The sequence below is a fragment of the Mytilus edulis genome, chromosome 9, assembly GCF_963676685.1.
Source record: "Mytilus edulis chromosome 9, xbMytEdul2.2, whole genome shotgun sequence".
NCBI classification, from domain to species: domain Eukaryota; kingdom Metazoa; phylum Mollusca; class Bivalvia; order Mytilida; family Mytilidae; genus Mytilus; species Mytilus edulis.
Window position 1 is genome coordinate 24,694,780 of NC_092352.1, and position 16,641 is coordinate 24,711,420.

The 16,641-nt window shown below is 31.0% G+C and overlaps 1 protein-coding gene across 1 annotated transcript in view; it reads left to right on the plus strand.

The window, feature by feature from the left end:
• LOC139487871 (substance-K receptor-like) overlaps positions 1-16,641 on the plus strand; it is a 46,561-nt gene that overhangs the window by 26,090 nt on the left and 3,830 nt on the right. The gene's annotated exons all lie outside the window — the stretch shown is intronic.

Sequence of the window (16,641 nt, forward strand, 5' to 3'; positions counted from 1 at the left end):
AAACTAACTACGTTAATTATTTATCCTCAATTTATAACATTCAAAGGAATATTCTGCCAATTTTGAAATGAATTCAATCAAAGCTGAGCTATTAAGTTGTTGTGAAACTGCACATTGTAGGGGCGGTTTGAAGCAGAGTGGTTAGTTATCTAAGAAAGCTATTGAGACTGAAATGTTTTTGAATTTTATTTTTTATGTATAAAACAAAAACGAGCCGGTTAATAATTCTGATACAACTTGAAATTTGATAATGTTAATGTATATACATACATTTTGCTCAAATACTATGCGCTGAAAAAAATCACAAAAGGAACGTTAACAAATTAACTGATTGTCAAAACAACAAATAGCCAAAAGCAGATAAAAGAAAACATAAACATAAACAAAACGAAAATCAGTCGTAATCGAATCTTTTAAATTATAAAAGATAAATAATATGAGAGTATAGTTTTATACCGTCAAGTTTGTTTAACAAAAACAGCAGCCAAATTGATTGAATGTTTAAATCATCGCGACATACTTAATATTATGGATAAGTAAACTAGTTTGATGCTATTTATGTTGTTTGAAAGAAAATACTTTTCAAAGTCAATTATTTAAAACGGAATGTAAATTAAAGAACACGGTAATGTTATGCTAATTATGTTTTATGTACAAGTTACACAATATGCTAATTTACATTACAGAAAGCAAAGGTAATTGATGAATGTGTGTAAGTTAGAAGCAAGTTCAATTATATATATAAAATTCTATATAATACTTAACGTTTCAAGTAAGATCAGTTTACTAGAAAATCAAACAAAAAATGCTATTTTGTTTAATTCAACTCGTGTTTATGTTGAAATTAAATACCAATTAAACGTGCATGATCTTGCATAATAAAAATGTTATAAATGTCGAAATGTAGTTATATAATAGCCTTGAATTGATTTACAATGCCAAATGGAGTAAAATTATCCCGACAGGTTTTTATGTAGCTTTACGTATCCAGTAAAATTTAAGCGGTATAAGTGTTGTTTAAATAGTAATTATGAAATCTGAAATCCTACAAAGTACTTTTATCTTCTTTCTTTTCCCTATTTTAGTAGATCTGTCTGATGTCCACATTGATAGGAAGCCAAGAAACACATATTATCAATGGTTTCGCTTTATTAAAATGTATTTTTATAAAACATCCAAACCTTAAGGTATTGGCTTGTGATTGCTTGGAGAACAACACTTAAGAGCACAAGATAAGATCGAAAAAGGAAATAATCCCATTCATACTCCTAAATCAGATGCGATCACTTTCGAAAATTATCCATTGTTTAAATACTACTAAATTGACGATAATAAACGATAGAATAAAGATAAACTGTCAGGGAGGCAAAACCTGAAAGGCCCTTTAATATAATTTAGAAAAAGTAAACCAAAATGTCAAATTCATATCTGGTCCGCCTATATTCCAACCAATAATTTTCTACATGTGCCGACACTTGAATTTGAGGGATCAACATTAGTTTATTTATTTAGACATTTAGGAGTTCCGTTATCGTAGTGGTTTGTGCATTGAAAGGTTTTGCATAACTTTGCATGTAGGCGATTCTATAAATTATAGTCATACCAGTGTTATATTTAACAATTGATATAAAAGTTCGAGCTTGGGCTAGCCACAAAACCAGATTCAACCAACCATTTTTTTCAAATGTCCTTCAACAAGTCTCTGTTGTTTCGTTGTTTTCTTCTTATACATGTAATTGATGAGTTCACATCTATTTTAGTTTATAAGCCGGATTTTTTTCCTGAATCTGAATCTGAATCGATTTATGACTTTCGAACAGCGGTATACTACTATTGCCTTTATTTATATGATTAGGATTATAACAGAATTTTCTGTGTGTTTTGTTCACACATCGTTGTCAATATGATTATAATGGAATTTTTATGCCACTGCCATACAAGTGAGATGTTTAGCTAGCTATAACACCAGGTTTAATGCACCATTTTCTACAAAAGTCAGGAATATAACAGTTGTTACCTATTCGTTTGATATGTTTGAGCTTTTGATTTTGCCATTCGATTAGGAACTTTTCGTTTTGAATCGTCCTCAGAGTTCAGTATATTGTGATTTTACGTTTTATACAGTGACGTGAGTGATTTGCAGCAATAATACTCAGAGCAATGATAGGTATTAAATTCATATACTTTACTGTTTATATGCGTTATCGTCGCCGGTAGTCAAGTATTTGTTTTAGGGCATTTTTCTGGAGACTGTAAAGCGATTAAGTGCCGTGGGTTTAACAAAAATGTCAGAGACTTTATAAACATCTGGATTTTCAATGTAAATTTCAAAATTATTCAGTTGTACTACTAGAGAATCATAGCTGATATTACAGGGATTTGATACAGTTTACTTCATGATAAGCAGTTATATTAATAATTAAAATAATTATAGACTAAAAAGATTGTGTATATTGATTGAACGTCTTATTGTCACATATCGGTTGGCATGCAATGTTGAAAAAGAAAATAGAGTTAAATATACGTTGTTGTTAATAATTAAAATATACGAGATGGTTTTCCCAAATCAGCAATTTGTCAAGATATACTTCTATAGTCTTCCCTTCACATTTCTTTTGTTTTATGTTAAATGAAGCCTTCCGAGATTTCCTTAAGAAACCATTAAAACGTCGAACCATCAATAAATATATAATTGTAAAAACAACAAAGGAACGAAGTTGAAAAGTTCATGTTTTTCTCTCTGATACAAGTACTTTCATATAAATTATTGATAAAACATTTCTTAATCAAGGAATTTTTCGACTTAACTGATGAAAGGAAGCGGATTGAGAACCTTGTTGAACTTATGTTTTAACGTGATTACATGTTATGGATCGTAAAACACACTTTTTACAGATTTGTTGAATGATAATGAATATCTCTTTTAACAGGAGATCATCAAAATGAATAGTACCATTCTGCAAAACATCTACAGTACAGTTAATGAGTTACATTGTTATAAATATACGGTTGCCGAAATTAAATAAAATATCTTATTACTCAAAAGCTATAAATGTTTTATCAGCCCGTTTGTTAACCTCCTGGAGCACCTGAGATCACCCCCAATTCAGGTTTCGGTTCGTATTGCTCAGCTTTAATTTTTCTATGGTGTGTTTTTTTAATTGGTGTTAATCTGCTTCTTTTAAAGCTTCCTTTAGGTCAGTTTACTTGTGTCATATGAGAATCTTGGAATCTTTTTTTATTTTCTTGAACGATCCAAAATAAGTATAAAACCCATTACAAAACGATTGATTGATTAACTGTTGGTTGCCCTATGTCCAGTGGTAAATATTTTGCATGATTAGTTACAAAATGAACATATAATACTTTTTTAGTATGAGAAAGTTTTACATGTCGATACCTATATAACAGTACATATAGTTCGCTTTTTTTGTCGCTTATTTAAAACAACATATGAAGTTGTCCTATTTTGAAAGACCCAATTTTTTTTTAAGATTTTCATATCAAATTTGCATATTTCATTTTGTATATTGGTGATTGTATATGTTCAACAATGTTCCTTACCACTTTGATCATGTATGTGTTGGTATAAAACAAAGAAAAGAAGAAAAGGCGATTGTGGTTCTATTTTCACGAAATCTTCTATGTAAACGCAACCAATGGCAAAGATTTCTGACATTTCTATTTCTTCTTTTGAAATACCCCATTATACTGACACATGACTTATCGAACTCTCTATTAGCATAGTCTCTGTATTACGAACACGATCTCGATGCAGGTGATACCTGGCCTTCGTCTTTTATTTTTGGTAACGTAAGCATGATAGGTTCAGGAATATGTAGGGCGCTGAACTTCACTTACGTAAATGCTTTTTAATACAAACACAATGCAATTCATTATTTGAGAAGACCCTGTAGCGTGATCGTATATTCTATTTCTATTAAATATTTATATATATTGCATATCTGGTATTAAATATTAATTCACACGTGTTGTTTTCTATTTAATTTGTGGATCAAGGAGGCTTATTGAATATGATTACGTTGATATTTAAGATTTCGTGCAAATAGAACCATAATCGCCTTTTCTTCGTTCCTTTGTTTTTTACCAACACATGCAGGATCAAGGTGGTAAGGAACATTGTTGAATATATACAATCACGAACATACAAAAATGAAATATGAAAATAATATATGATTGCCAAAGAGATAACTTTAATTACAGTACCTATTAGAATCCAGATGAAACGGATTTAATAAATTATAGGTCACAGATCGGTCTAAAATAATGAGCAAAGCCCATATCGCATTGTCGGCTATTAAATAGGCCCGACATGACAACCATTGAGAAAATATAAGCGAAAACAATCAACGATCTCTTTAATAGCCAAATTATAACGAAAAAACAAAAGTGACAGACATTGGAGGACCTCTCCTTGCTTAAATTGTTTAAAGATATTTTGTAACGTCAAACCTTCTCATTATCTAGAAAAAAATATTGAAACAACACGTTATTAATTTCTTGCGTCCGAAGCGCTTTTCTGGATTTACCTTCATCAGGAACGCTCAAAGCCAAACATTTGAAATCCGAAGATGTATAAGTACCGAAACCGTTGAAGAGCTGTATGTCAAAAATACCTAAAATAAATAGCCAAATTCATCTAAAGCCAACTTTGCCTGAGGGAGTTGAAACCTTAGTTTCTTAATAATTTATAAATTTTTAAACGGACCATTTTAGAAAAGTTTGTTTAATCATGTCAGTACCGAAATACTGACTACTGAGCTGGTGATACCCTCGGGGACTGATAGTCCACCAGCAGAGGTATCGACCCAGTGATGTAAAAAATATTGAAACAACACGTTATTAATTTCTTGCGTCCGAAGCGCTTTTCTGGATTTACCTTCATCAGGAACGCTCAAAGCCAAACATTTGAAATCCGAAGATGTATAAGTACCGAAACCGTTGAAGAGCTGTATGTCAAAAATACCTAAAATAAATAGCCAAATTCATCTAAAGCCAACTTTGCCTGAGGGAGTTGAAACCTTAGTTTCTTAATAATTTATAAATTTTTAAACGGACCATTTTAGAAAAGTTTGTTTAATCATGTCAGTACCGAAATACTGACTACTGAGCTGATGATACCCTCGGGGACTGATAGTCCACCAGCAGAGGTATCGACCCAGTGATGTAAAAAATATTGAAACAACACGTTATTAATTTCTTGCGTCCGAAGCGCTTTTCTGGATTTACCTTCATCAGGAACGCTCAAAGCCAAACATTTGAAATCCGAAGATGTATAAGTACCGAAACCGTTGAAGAGCTGTATGTCAAAAATACCTAAAATAAATAGCCAAATTCATCTAAAGCCAACTTTGCCTGAGGGAGTTGAAACCTTAGTTTCTTAATAATTTATAAATTTTTAAACGGACCATTTTAGAAAAGTTTGTTTAATCATGTCAGTACCGAAATACTGACTACTGAGCTGATGATACCCTCGGGGACTGATAGTCCACCAGCAGAGGTATCGACCCAGTGATGTAAAAAATATATATAGCGTGATCTAACTGCACAACATAAAACAATACATACTTTTTGTCATGATGTGTTTACATGCAGTACGTATACATTGTATCTAATACGTATCAAACTTTTGTTCCTACACAAGTATGTCCTGGTTTCTTTTACATTTGATACTAAAACCATCTAGTTAAGAATATTTCTAACTGAATTCGGTGCGACAATGTTTGTCAACTATTTTCGTTATCTTAACTTACTTTAATAGAAAATAAGTATACGTGGTTATCTTTACTGATATTGTTTTAAGTGCGGACTACGTCAAACAGAATTAGTGTGCTTCTTTGTAAGCTTCTGTTTGTATTCACTAATAACAGGAACGTTTGAAACCAATTTTGCACGATACATGTACATTACGATTTTCCCTTTTTAGATTCAACCATCACTTACCCTTTTTCATGCTAAATTGTAACCAATTTTGTTTTAAGGCAATATAATGAAAATAGGTCACTTCAAAACGACAACAATGACACAATTACGACCAGTTATAACAATAAATGATTCTCATTTTCAGAATAGATCAAGTTATTTACATTCCATTCTTTTTTAAGCGTACAATCCTGACCAAAAAAAATGGTGGTTTACTAATTAACGTATGACCAGTTTTTATAACAATGGCTTTACCAGAATACATGATTGTGTTTCCAAACTCTGCTGTATGTCTACAAATCGGTTAGAAAAAAACACTTTGTTTTACATCATGCTTGGCCACCATAATAACAATGATGAGTTTCTCACACTACAGATTTACACTACTGTTATCAGAGCTAGTTATATTTGCTTGAACTAATTAATTCCTTTCCAAAAATAATTTAAAAAAGAACAAGCAATGTATCAACAATGTAAAAGGGTTAAACTAATACACTCAAAATTAAGTAATTGAAATAGGGAAACATGGTAGCTACAATATTTCGACCTACATGATATTTGATAAAAAATAAAGAGAATAGAAAGACCAGTATAAATGGGAACCAACGACTTTCCAATATCCTTTTATTTAGACACTCCACTCTATGATAGTAAATACCAAAATAATTTACTTTCATTTTAAACATATATAATACATAAATGGCGCGACACTTCATATATCCTATCCAAGGAGGTTACAACTTTCTTGTGCAATCAATCGTTATCATGCAATTTGCCACTCGACCATATCCATGCAAAAACTGTACAAACAACGATAGTATTTTTCTTTTATTTCAAAAATAAAATCTTCCTGTGTGCTTCTATTGTGAGCGAACGATTATAGTCGAATTACTATTTACGTCAAAGTTCATGGTCATGATTATAGTGTAGCTTCAGTGTTCCTCATCCTCATATGTCGATTTATAAATAACGACAACGGCTATGGATTGTATACTTTACTTTTAACTAAGTGCTTGGTTGCAGAAAAAAAATCAATATACAGTGTACTACGAAACAACACAAGAAATCAAAGAGCCTCGCATTTGTTCCTTTATATCAGCCTCACACTAATACATTTATATTTTTCAAAAATTTAAGTTTTTCGTCTGCGTTCGGTACGAAACAGTCTATTATAACAGCACAGCCGCCAATGCAGGACAGTATCGATGTTACTTATATATAGCATAGGTGGTTAAAAATTTTATTGATTATTTAGGGAATCACTGAAACAGGACTAGAGCGGGCCCCCTCTAGGAACAGTCAGTTCTGTGCTAACATGAATTGTCATTGATATGGTCATATTTATAAATTAACTGTTTACTTTAGAATTTTTGAAATTCTTAGGCATTTCTACCTTAGGAATAGATTACCTTAGCTGCATTTGGCAAAACTTTTAAGAATTTTTGTCCTCTATTCGAGTGTCACTGCAAACCATTCTTGTCAAACTGCGTTAACAGCTTTAATAGATAAGTGGCTTAAAGCCATTGATGATGACGATCTTGTTGGAGCAGTGTTTCTAGATCTAGCTATAGCCTTTGAATTTCTTAATCATGAACTGCTTTTTAAAAAATTAAACAAATACAAATTTGCTTATACTTCATTATAAAATTGAGAATGGAAATGGGGAATGTGCCAAAGAGACAACAACCCGACCATAGAAAAAAACAACAGCAGAAGGTCACCAACAGGTCTTCAATGTAGCGAGAAATTCCCGCACCCGGAGGCGTCCTTCAACTGGCTTACATCATATTTGGCTGACAGATATCAGAAAGTATCTATTTCAAATACATTACCAGACGTACAAAAACAAAAACGGGTGTACCTCAAGGATCCGTATTAGGACCGGTGTTGCTTTTAATTTTTATTAATAATCTTCCTTTGTCTAATCCTAATCATAACACCGATTTTATATGCTGATGATAGCACCATATCAGTCATTGGACAAAACAAAAGTTACATCAGTCAAAAACTTAATACGGTTTTACAAGATAGTTTTCGCTGGTGTGATGACAATAAAATGGCTGTAAATGTACAATTATAATAATAATAATATCTTAATTTAGAGAGAGTAACTCATTTGGATTACCCCAATTTTCAATAAGGCTCTCTTAATGCAATAATAATTACCTTAGAAATAAACAATACATTTTCAATAATAATGATAAATAAACATTAAATACAATTTAAAAATACAATAAACAATTATGATATGGCAATACAGTACACATATCATGGTAATATTAAAAGTACATTGATTTGTAGTTATGTTTAAACTCTGACACTGTATTTGATGTTTTAATTGAATTAAGAAGACAATTCCATACTTTTGGTCCAGTGTAAGAGAAACTAGACTTATACAACTCTGTATTTGGTTTTGGAATTAAGAAATTATCTGAGGATGAAAATCTCGTATTGCATTTCTGGTTTGCAGAAGCTGATAAAATAAGACTGGACATATATTCAGGAGCTAAGCCATGTTTTGCTTTATACATTAGTAATTATTTATGATAAAGTATTCTTTGTGTATCTAAAACGAAAGCTGTATGCATTGGATCTAAACAAAAGCTTTCCGCGAAGTCGAAAACGCGAAAATGCGAAAGCGAAAACGCGAAGTCGAAAAACCGAAAACACGGAAACGCGAAAACGCGAAACCAATTTCGCGTTTTTGCAATTTCGAAATTTTGCGTTTTCGCGATTTCGCCTTTTCGTGATTTTACGATATACATGTTATATGTTCCAGCAGCACCTGCATACGGTGTATATATCTCCCAATTGATACGATATTCCCGTGCTTGCATTTCCTATCATGATTTTCTTGATAGAGGGTTGTTGCTCACAAGGAAGCTATTATATCAAGAGTTCCAAATGTTGAAGTTGAAATCATCTCTTCGTAAATTTTACGGACGCCATTACGAGTTGGTTGACCGTTATGGATTAACCGTTTCACAAATGATATCGGACATGTTCCTTACGTCGTAACTACAATCCCCTTCACTTTCATAAATGTGACCTACCGAATTAGACTATTTACCGGATTTGTTATCTTATAAGCAACACGACTGGTGTCACATGTTGAGCAGGATCTGCTCACCCTTCCGGAGCATCTGAGATCACCCCTTGTTTTTGGTGGGGTTCGTGTTGTTTATTCTTTAGTTTTCTATGTTGTGTCATGTGTACTATTATTTGTCTGTTTGTCCTTTTCATTTTTAGCCATGGCGTTGTCAGTTTATTTTCGATTTATGAGTTTGACTGTCCTTTTGGTATCTTTCGTCCCTCTTTCAAATATAATTGGAGACAAGACTACAAAGTATAAGTCATTCAAATGATTGTCATATAAATTTCATATCTGTGACGTGTTTTAAATATTTTCATAAATTAGACAATTTCTCTACATTCTTTGTTGACAATTACTGAACAAATTTGAAAACAGGTGCATTTGTATAAAATGCCTTTGAATGTACAATTTGCTGAAAGTTGTAGTTTGGACATTTAAAAAAAACACGAAATTAATCATTATTATCGCCATGGTTACTTAAACTACATAATCTTTCATTTAATGCTCTTGTTGTTAATCTAAAATTTTTAATATTTAAATTAGCTTGTGTAAAAAACGTTTAAAATTTAATACATTGTGGAGATAAGATTTTTGTCAAATAAAACTTGGGACGAAGCTATCCGAAGACCTGTTATGAGATACTAGAATATCTTATGATCCTCTTAGGACTGCCCAAGACCTCGCCTCAAAACTGTCGTAGGTTGATCTTAGCAAAGATATCCTAAACCTGTCGCATGTTCTTTTAATTTTAACAAAAAGTAACCTGGATTTATGGAAAATTCATGTAAATGTAGAATGTGCTTCCCATATATTACTAAACGCATTGATTAATATTTAAAATTTTAAAGATGGAAATTTGTTCATCTACACGAGACACCAAGGGACAAGGGATATACTGTTGAATACGGTAGACAATAACAACAATCCTCCACGTGTCAGAACCAGATTAACAAAACAGATAGAAAAACTGAATCTGGTCAATTAACAAATATATTTTAAAATGTCAAAAGTATGATTTCAAGCAAATGGTAAACTCAAAGGCATTTTTTACAAATGCATCTGTTTTTAAATTTTTTCAGTAATAATAATAATAATAATAATAATAATAATAATAATAATAATAATAATAATAATAATAATAATAATAATAATAATAATAATAATAATAATAATAATAATAATAATAATAATAATAATAACAATAATAATAATAATAATGATAATATTAATATCTTTATTTAAATAGAGTAACTCATTTAGATTAAACTAATTTTAAATAAGGCTCTCTATATACAATATCAACTACATGACTAAAGCATAATTAATCTACTAATATATGCATGTAAACAATAGATGTATATAAACAAAATATAATTTCAACAACAAAAACCGCCTATAGTTTACATTGTGGCTTAACTAATAAATTTGACACTTTTAAAAAGATAATGACTTGTGAGAGTATTTGAAACAATGAATGTAAAGGAATTGTCTAATTTATGAAAATAATAGTAAACCACAGATATGAAATTTATATGAGAATCATTTGAATGACTTATACTTTGTAGTCTTGTCTCCAATTATAATTAAAATGTTATGTTATAATAACATGTATATCGTTTAAACGCGAAAAGACGAAAAACCGAAATCGCGAAAACGAGAAATCGGTTTCGCAATTTCGACTTCGCGTTTTCGCGTTTTCGCGTTTTCGACTTCTCGATTTCGCGACTTCGTGTTTTCTCGTTTTCGCCCTATATAATATGAAAGGCGAAAGCGCGAAATGGCATTAACCGGCCACCATAGTTTGTAGTAATTGATGCTAAGACCTAAAATATTTGATCGAAAGGTTTAAGTTCTAAATTTGCTCTTACAGTTTCATTTCTTATGTATACTAAGAGAGAGAGTTATTGATAATCGAAAATTTCCAAATACAGTAGTCAAATAATCATTTCGTACTATCGGGATAGTTTTACGATCTATCAGTTCATAGGTTTCTTACATTAAAGGCCTATCGGGTTTAAACAACCGGCCTTTTAAAAGTCCATGAGTATTCCTTTGATCTAATGTTGAGGGTATCACTAGCCCAGTTTTCAGCACTCTTGTGTTGACTTGAATTATCATTGATATACTCATAATTATAAATTAACTGTTAACAAAACTTTGAACTTTTAAATACAAATGTTTTTCTACCTCAAGAATATATTACCTTAGCTATATTTCGAAAACATTAAGGAACTTTCGGTCCTCAATGATTTTCGACTTCGTACTATGTTTGACCTTTTTAATTTTTTGATTCTAGTGTCTCTGATGAGTCTTTAGTAGACGAAACGCGCGTCCGGCGCAAATACAATATTTCAATCCTGGTATCTATGATGAGTTTATTTAACATGGTCATGATACACATTTTGTTTAAGAGTCAACGTCAGTTCAGTAGTTTTTTCTTTATAATACAATGTATATTTCAACTTGAGATATAATCTGACCTAGTGCCAAACAATAATCAGTTATTTATGTCCTACTTAATATGTACCACAAGAGACGGAAATAATTGAGCCTGCTTACAAGATTAGTACTATTACAATGTTTATATCATCATTGTATTGTATTTAGCTCGAGTCTTAACCAAAGCGCATGGGTAAATCATTACAATCAATCAGACAATCCTGTAAAAAATTAAGATCCATTAACTTAAGAATGTTAAACATTACCAAGTTTTCGAAAATGCAATAAATTAAATTACGAAAAATTATCAAATCGAATTTGATTTCTAACTTTTCGTGTTAGGAATATCTATAAAATTGCAATTGCATGGAAAGAATACATGTATTAGAGTAAATGTTTTTTTGATAAGCTATTTCAAATGTGAATAAAATGCTTTACACCAAAGAAACAGTATATGTAACGAGATGGAAATAAAAAACAAAATCACCTATAGTTCAATAACTGGTTCATTTTATACCTCATAAATAAAATGCGAAATAGCAACCAGTATAGATAAAATGGGATTATTATGGGTAACATTTTTTTACTTTTGAGAATTTCATGATTTGTGTTCTAGCTACAAACAAGCTAAATCTTCACCACTAGTATTATTTGAAATTTCAGACATATTATCAATTCCCTACAATTCGAGTAGTATTAATTGTATGTTATTGGTAGTTCATAGGTTTACTTTGATGTATTTATGGATAATGTTTTCTATATTTGTTTGCAGTGGTCAGAGAATTATGTATTTTTGGTGTACACTAAATAAATCAGAGTTATAAATGTAATTTCGCTGTCCGACGGCTGTAGCGTCTTTTGTAAGTACAGTAGTCGGACAAGTTTGTAGATAAAATTTAGCGTTACCGATATACAAATTAATGCAAGATGTATGTAATATATATTCTGTATTTCTTTTCTCTATCTTCATTAACTGATTGAAATCTTATAAAAGTTTATCCTTTAATTGATAAGAATATATTTATATGTTTTCATCTTCTGATATGTGTTACTCCGTCGGCACCAAAATAATTCGCTTTGATTTGTTGTCTTTGTTTAATTCTTCTTAACCATGAAGTATATGTTAATGGTAACTTTTCTTTTGCAAAGTAAAGTACAACCTCATGGTGAATATCTAACATGCAGCTATATTCCTCAATTTGACGACCTTCTTGATCTAGTCGTACATGTCATTACTTCTTTCTTCCTTTTATGCGACACAATCAACAGGTTTTCTATATTCTTTTGAAGCTTGGTTTCTTCAAGAACATCAAGTAATATCATTTCTAGTTCCTTCAACATTTACACTTTTTCTGTGATTTTATCCCTGTGTCTTTTCTATTTGAATCATTAGAATTTTTTATATTTCTTGTTGTCGTTGTTGCAGTTGTACAAGTTAAAGATCGAGATTATTTTGTATATTTATCACCAGATAAAAAATACAAATACAATCAAAACATTTTTCAATTTATTCGATCTCACTTAAAAACTCAAATTATACAAAAGCTTTGCACTGAACGACGTTACGATAACAATTGCTTTATCTGCCAATTTGTGTCGAACTGTTCTCTTGGGTACATTAATGTTATCTCATGTTACTGATTCATTGAAACTCTTTTGTAGACTAAAATGCTACTCAAATTATCTTATTTTAAACTTCCATTTATATAGTAATTTGTAGATTTTTAACACTTTAAGTGTCTTGGGATTCTTAACTAAATGTTACTTTGGTTGATAAAGTTTGATAATATGTTTCCGGAAAGTATCTCTTTACTTTTATATGAACAATAGTTTTTGTCACCGAGATTGTTTTAAAGCTACAGTTTGTGCACTATTTTGTATGAATGTGGGGAAAATACATTTGAATGAAAATGAAGAAAAACTGGACCACAAATATGCTGTTCAAAAATAATATCTGAAGATAGCGTCTTAAATTATTGGGAATGATTTTTTTCTAGGAGAATGGAAAACTAAGGCCATCTTTCTTGTTGTTTTACAACAAAATTAAAACGATATATTTTCAGTTTGTTCATCATAAACTAATTTGGGATAAAAAACGTAATAAAAAAATCATGAATATTTGTTGAAGTCCACCCAATTTTTTCACGTGTGGAAAACAGACAGAAAATGATTTTTCGATATAATAATATTGATGTTTTTAACAAATTATAGGGCGTTAAACCATCTCAAACTGATCGAGAGGGTGGGTTGGCTCAAACACATGTATTCCCCTCTTGTCATAGAAGTTGTTAAAAATCTCAACCAGGCTTTTTCAAGTACATGTGTGTACAAATATATATCAAGAACCAGTTGCATAAACATGTTTGCCTTCGTTAAATATGTATATTGTATCTACTAATATCGTTTCAAATATTAGAGCAATTAAGCAATTCGGTTGAGTACAAATATCAAACATTGCAATCATCGAATATCTAAATAATGATCTAGTTTGTTGAAATCATTAAATACGGATAAAACAGACATAATAATTTTATGCACACTTGATTACCAAACGCCTAGAACATAATCTCACAATCGTGAAACGTTCTATACGAAAATTATGATATATAGACACTTTGATCTGTTCTGGCGAAAGTAATGAAGTCAGAATCTCCATTATATAAGTAACCTTAGAAAAAACTCCGATTGCTTGACATGATGTAAATATGACAATTAGTGGAATGTCAGAAAGTAATAGAAAGTAATACACCAATTCGATTGGTACACCTTCAGTATTATCCTGGGTATAAACCTATCACCAGCTGTTTTGTTAATCAATATTTCCCTGTTTCGTGTAAATGATTTCGTCTCAACCGCAGCAGCTCTTTTATGAGGTTTTATTAACTTGAGAAGAGAGTGTTAAGGAGGGGCATATTAAGAAAAAAATTGGTTTATGAGATTGAAAACAAATTAAAACAGATATAGCATCAAACAACTTTATTACATTGATCTATGTTTTAAATGGTACGTATGACTGTAGTCCATGAAAGAAAGGTCAAAATATTTAAACCAGCGAGGCCGTTACTTGGTCTTCCAAGATGACAATACAACACTGGACATATTAACTAGCATCAGATGCGTCTGTTGATAGTAGATGTTATTACTTATATCAACAATTTGTATCGTTTACTAGTAGAAGCTATTACACGCAAGATTCTGTTTCTTTATAATTACCGCTAATATTGTTTATGTAAATCAGTAATTGAATTACAGAATACAAATAAATAAAGGGATATTCTTATCATAGTGCTCTTATTTCTTCCATGTAATAGAAAAAAAGAAAAACAGATACGCATGTATATATGATACAAGTTCACTAACATAATTAACCTAAAAAGGCACAAACAAGAGCAAGCGAAAATAAATAGATATAAAATGAAGACTTAAATTAGAATGTATACTTAAATAGATGTAGTTGATTTCCAATGCAACAACTATCAACTAGAGACAAGAGGATGGTATAGTAAAAGAGCAGATACAATCAAAACCTTATCGCAATTATGATTTATCATCACGAATTCAAGCAATTATAATCCTTAAATTAACAATTTTGGAATTTGAGTGTTCCCATCGAAGGAACTCTAGAAAAGCGCTTCTGATTAAAGAATATATAAAGTTCTTTTTTCATTATGTGTGTATATTTCTTGTATATTGTTACCTCGATATGGGTATTTCTGTGTTGTTTGTTTGCCACTCTGGATAAATTTTGTGATAAAACATTATGAGATATAAGGAATATTTAATTATAGACTACATAGCTCTTTGTTTTGATCTGTCAAACGTCTAAACTAGCTCTCTAGACGGTACACGGAACTTCTTTTACATTGTTATGAAGTAGGCTGGATAAAATAATTGTTCCTATTTTGTACACCTGTGGTACTCAATAACATCCACATTCCAATACACAGCTGATTCAACAGTTAATTCAAAATGTGTATATGCATGTCATCGTAAAGTCATATATCTCAATTAGTGATAAGAAAAAAGACTTCTATCTGAGTCTATATTTTTACCAGGGGTATACCTAAACCAGTAAATCTCATGAATACTGTTTGGTAAGTTAGATCTTTTTGCAATGCGCTTTCGTGCAAAGACATTAATCGATTTTAAAAGTTTGCGGTCATATATTCAGTGCGTATTAAATATTCTGAATTCAGTCAAAATATGTTAACGTATATTCAACATACAGTATAACAATTAAATTTTAAAGTAGTATTTTGATTTTAAGATCTTTCAAAACATCTTATTGCTAATATTTGTGTGAGTTTACATTTTTTGTTATTTACATCTTGACCTTATCAAAAGAAATATTAAGTTGTTTTCACGATCTTTACTTTTTATGAAGCAACGAACCAATGTGTTTAACAGCTGTCCTAAAATCCGGTTGTAATCGCCAAATCAATCTATAACGATATTTTTTTAATAACACTTTTCAAACATTTATATATTTTTCTCGACGTTTCAGTATTATTTGTCAAGCTTTGCATTGACTCTAGGCTAGGCAGCATCTGAACAAATTAACTACTTTCGAAGATCTACCACACATCCTCATATGAGAATTAGGACAACCACAGACGAATTTCCTGACATGTGCAAAGCGTTACAAACGTTTCGGATATCTTAACCCCATTTAATGTCCAATGGTGTAAAATAGAGTTACATAGACGAAACGTTCTATAAAGATACATGATAAACTTTAAGTAAATAACGGTCTGATCAGTATATCCAAAAGCTCCATTAGTTCTGTTTCCCTCTGAGTCGAACCAATGGAGTTGATGACTCTTTTATTCTCTAAAAAATACTGAACTCCCAAGTAAAATTTGAAACGGAAAGTTCCTAATCAAATGGCAATACCAAATGATAAAACACATCAAACGCATGAACAACAACTGTCATATTCCTGACATCCCGTCATTGAGATATTATGCTATGGCACTTTTTATGTCTTCTTGTCTTTGGTTTTGGTAATGTGCTTTGTCTATATGCCTTTTTGTTTTTCTCTTACGTATGACTCCAAGTGTGTTTTCTGTGCATCAAAATGTTGTTTATCGAAATATTTTAGAACATGGAAGTGTGTTGTGAAAGAACCAACACCATGGAGTGAATATATTATATCCACAGGTGAA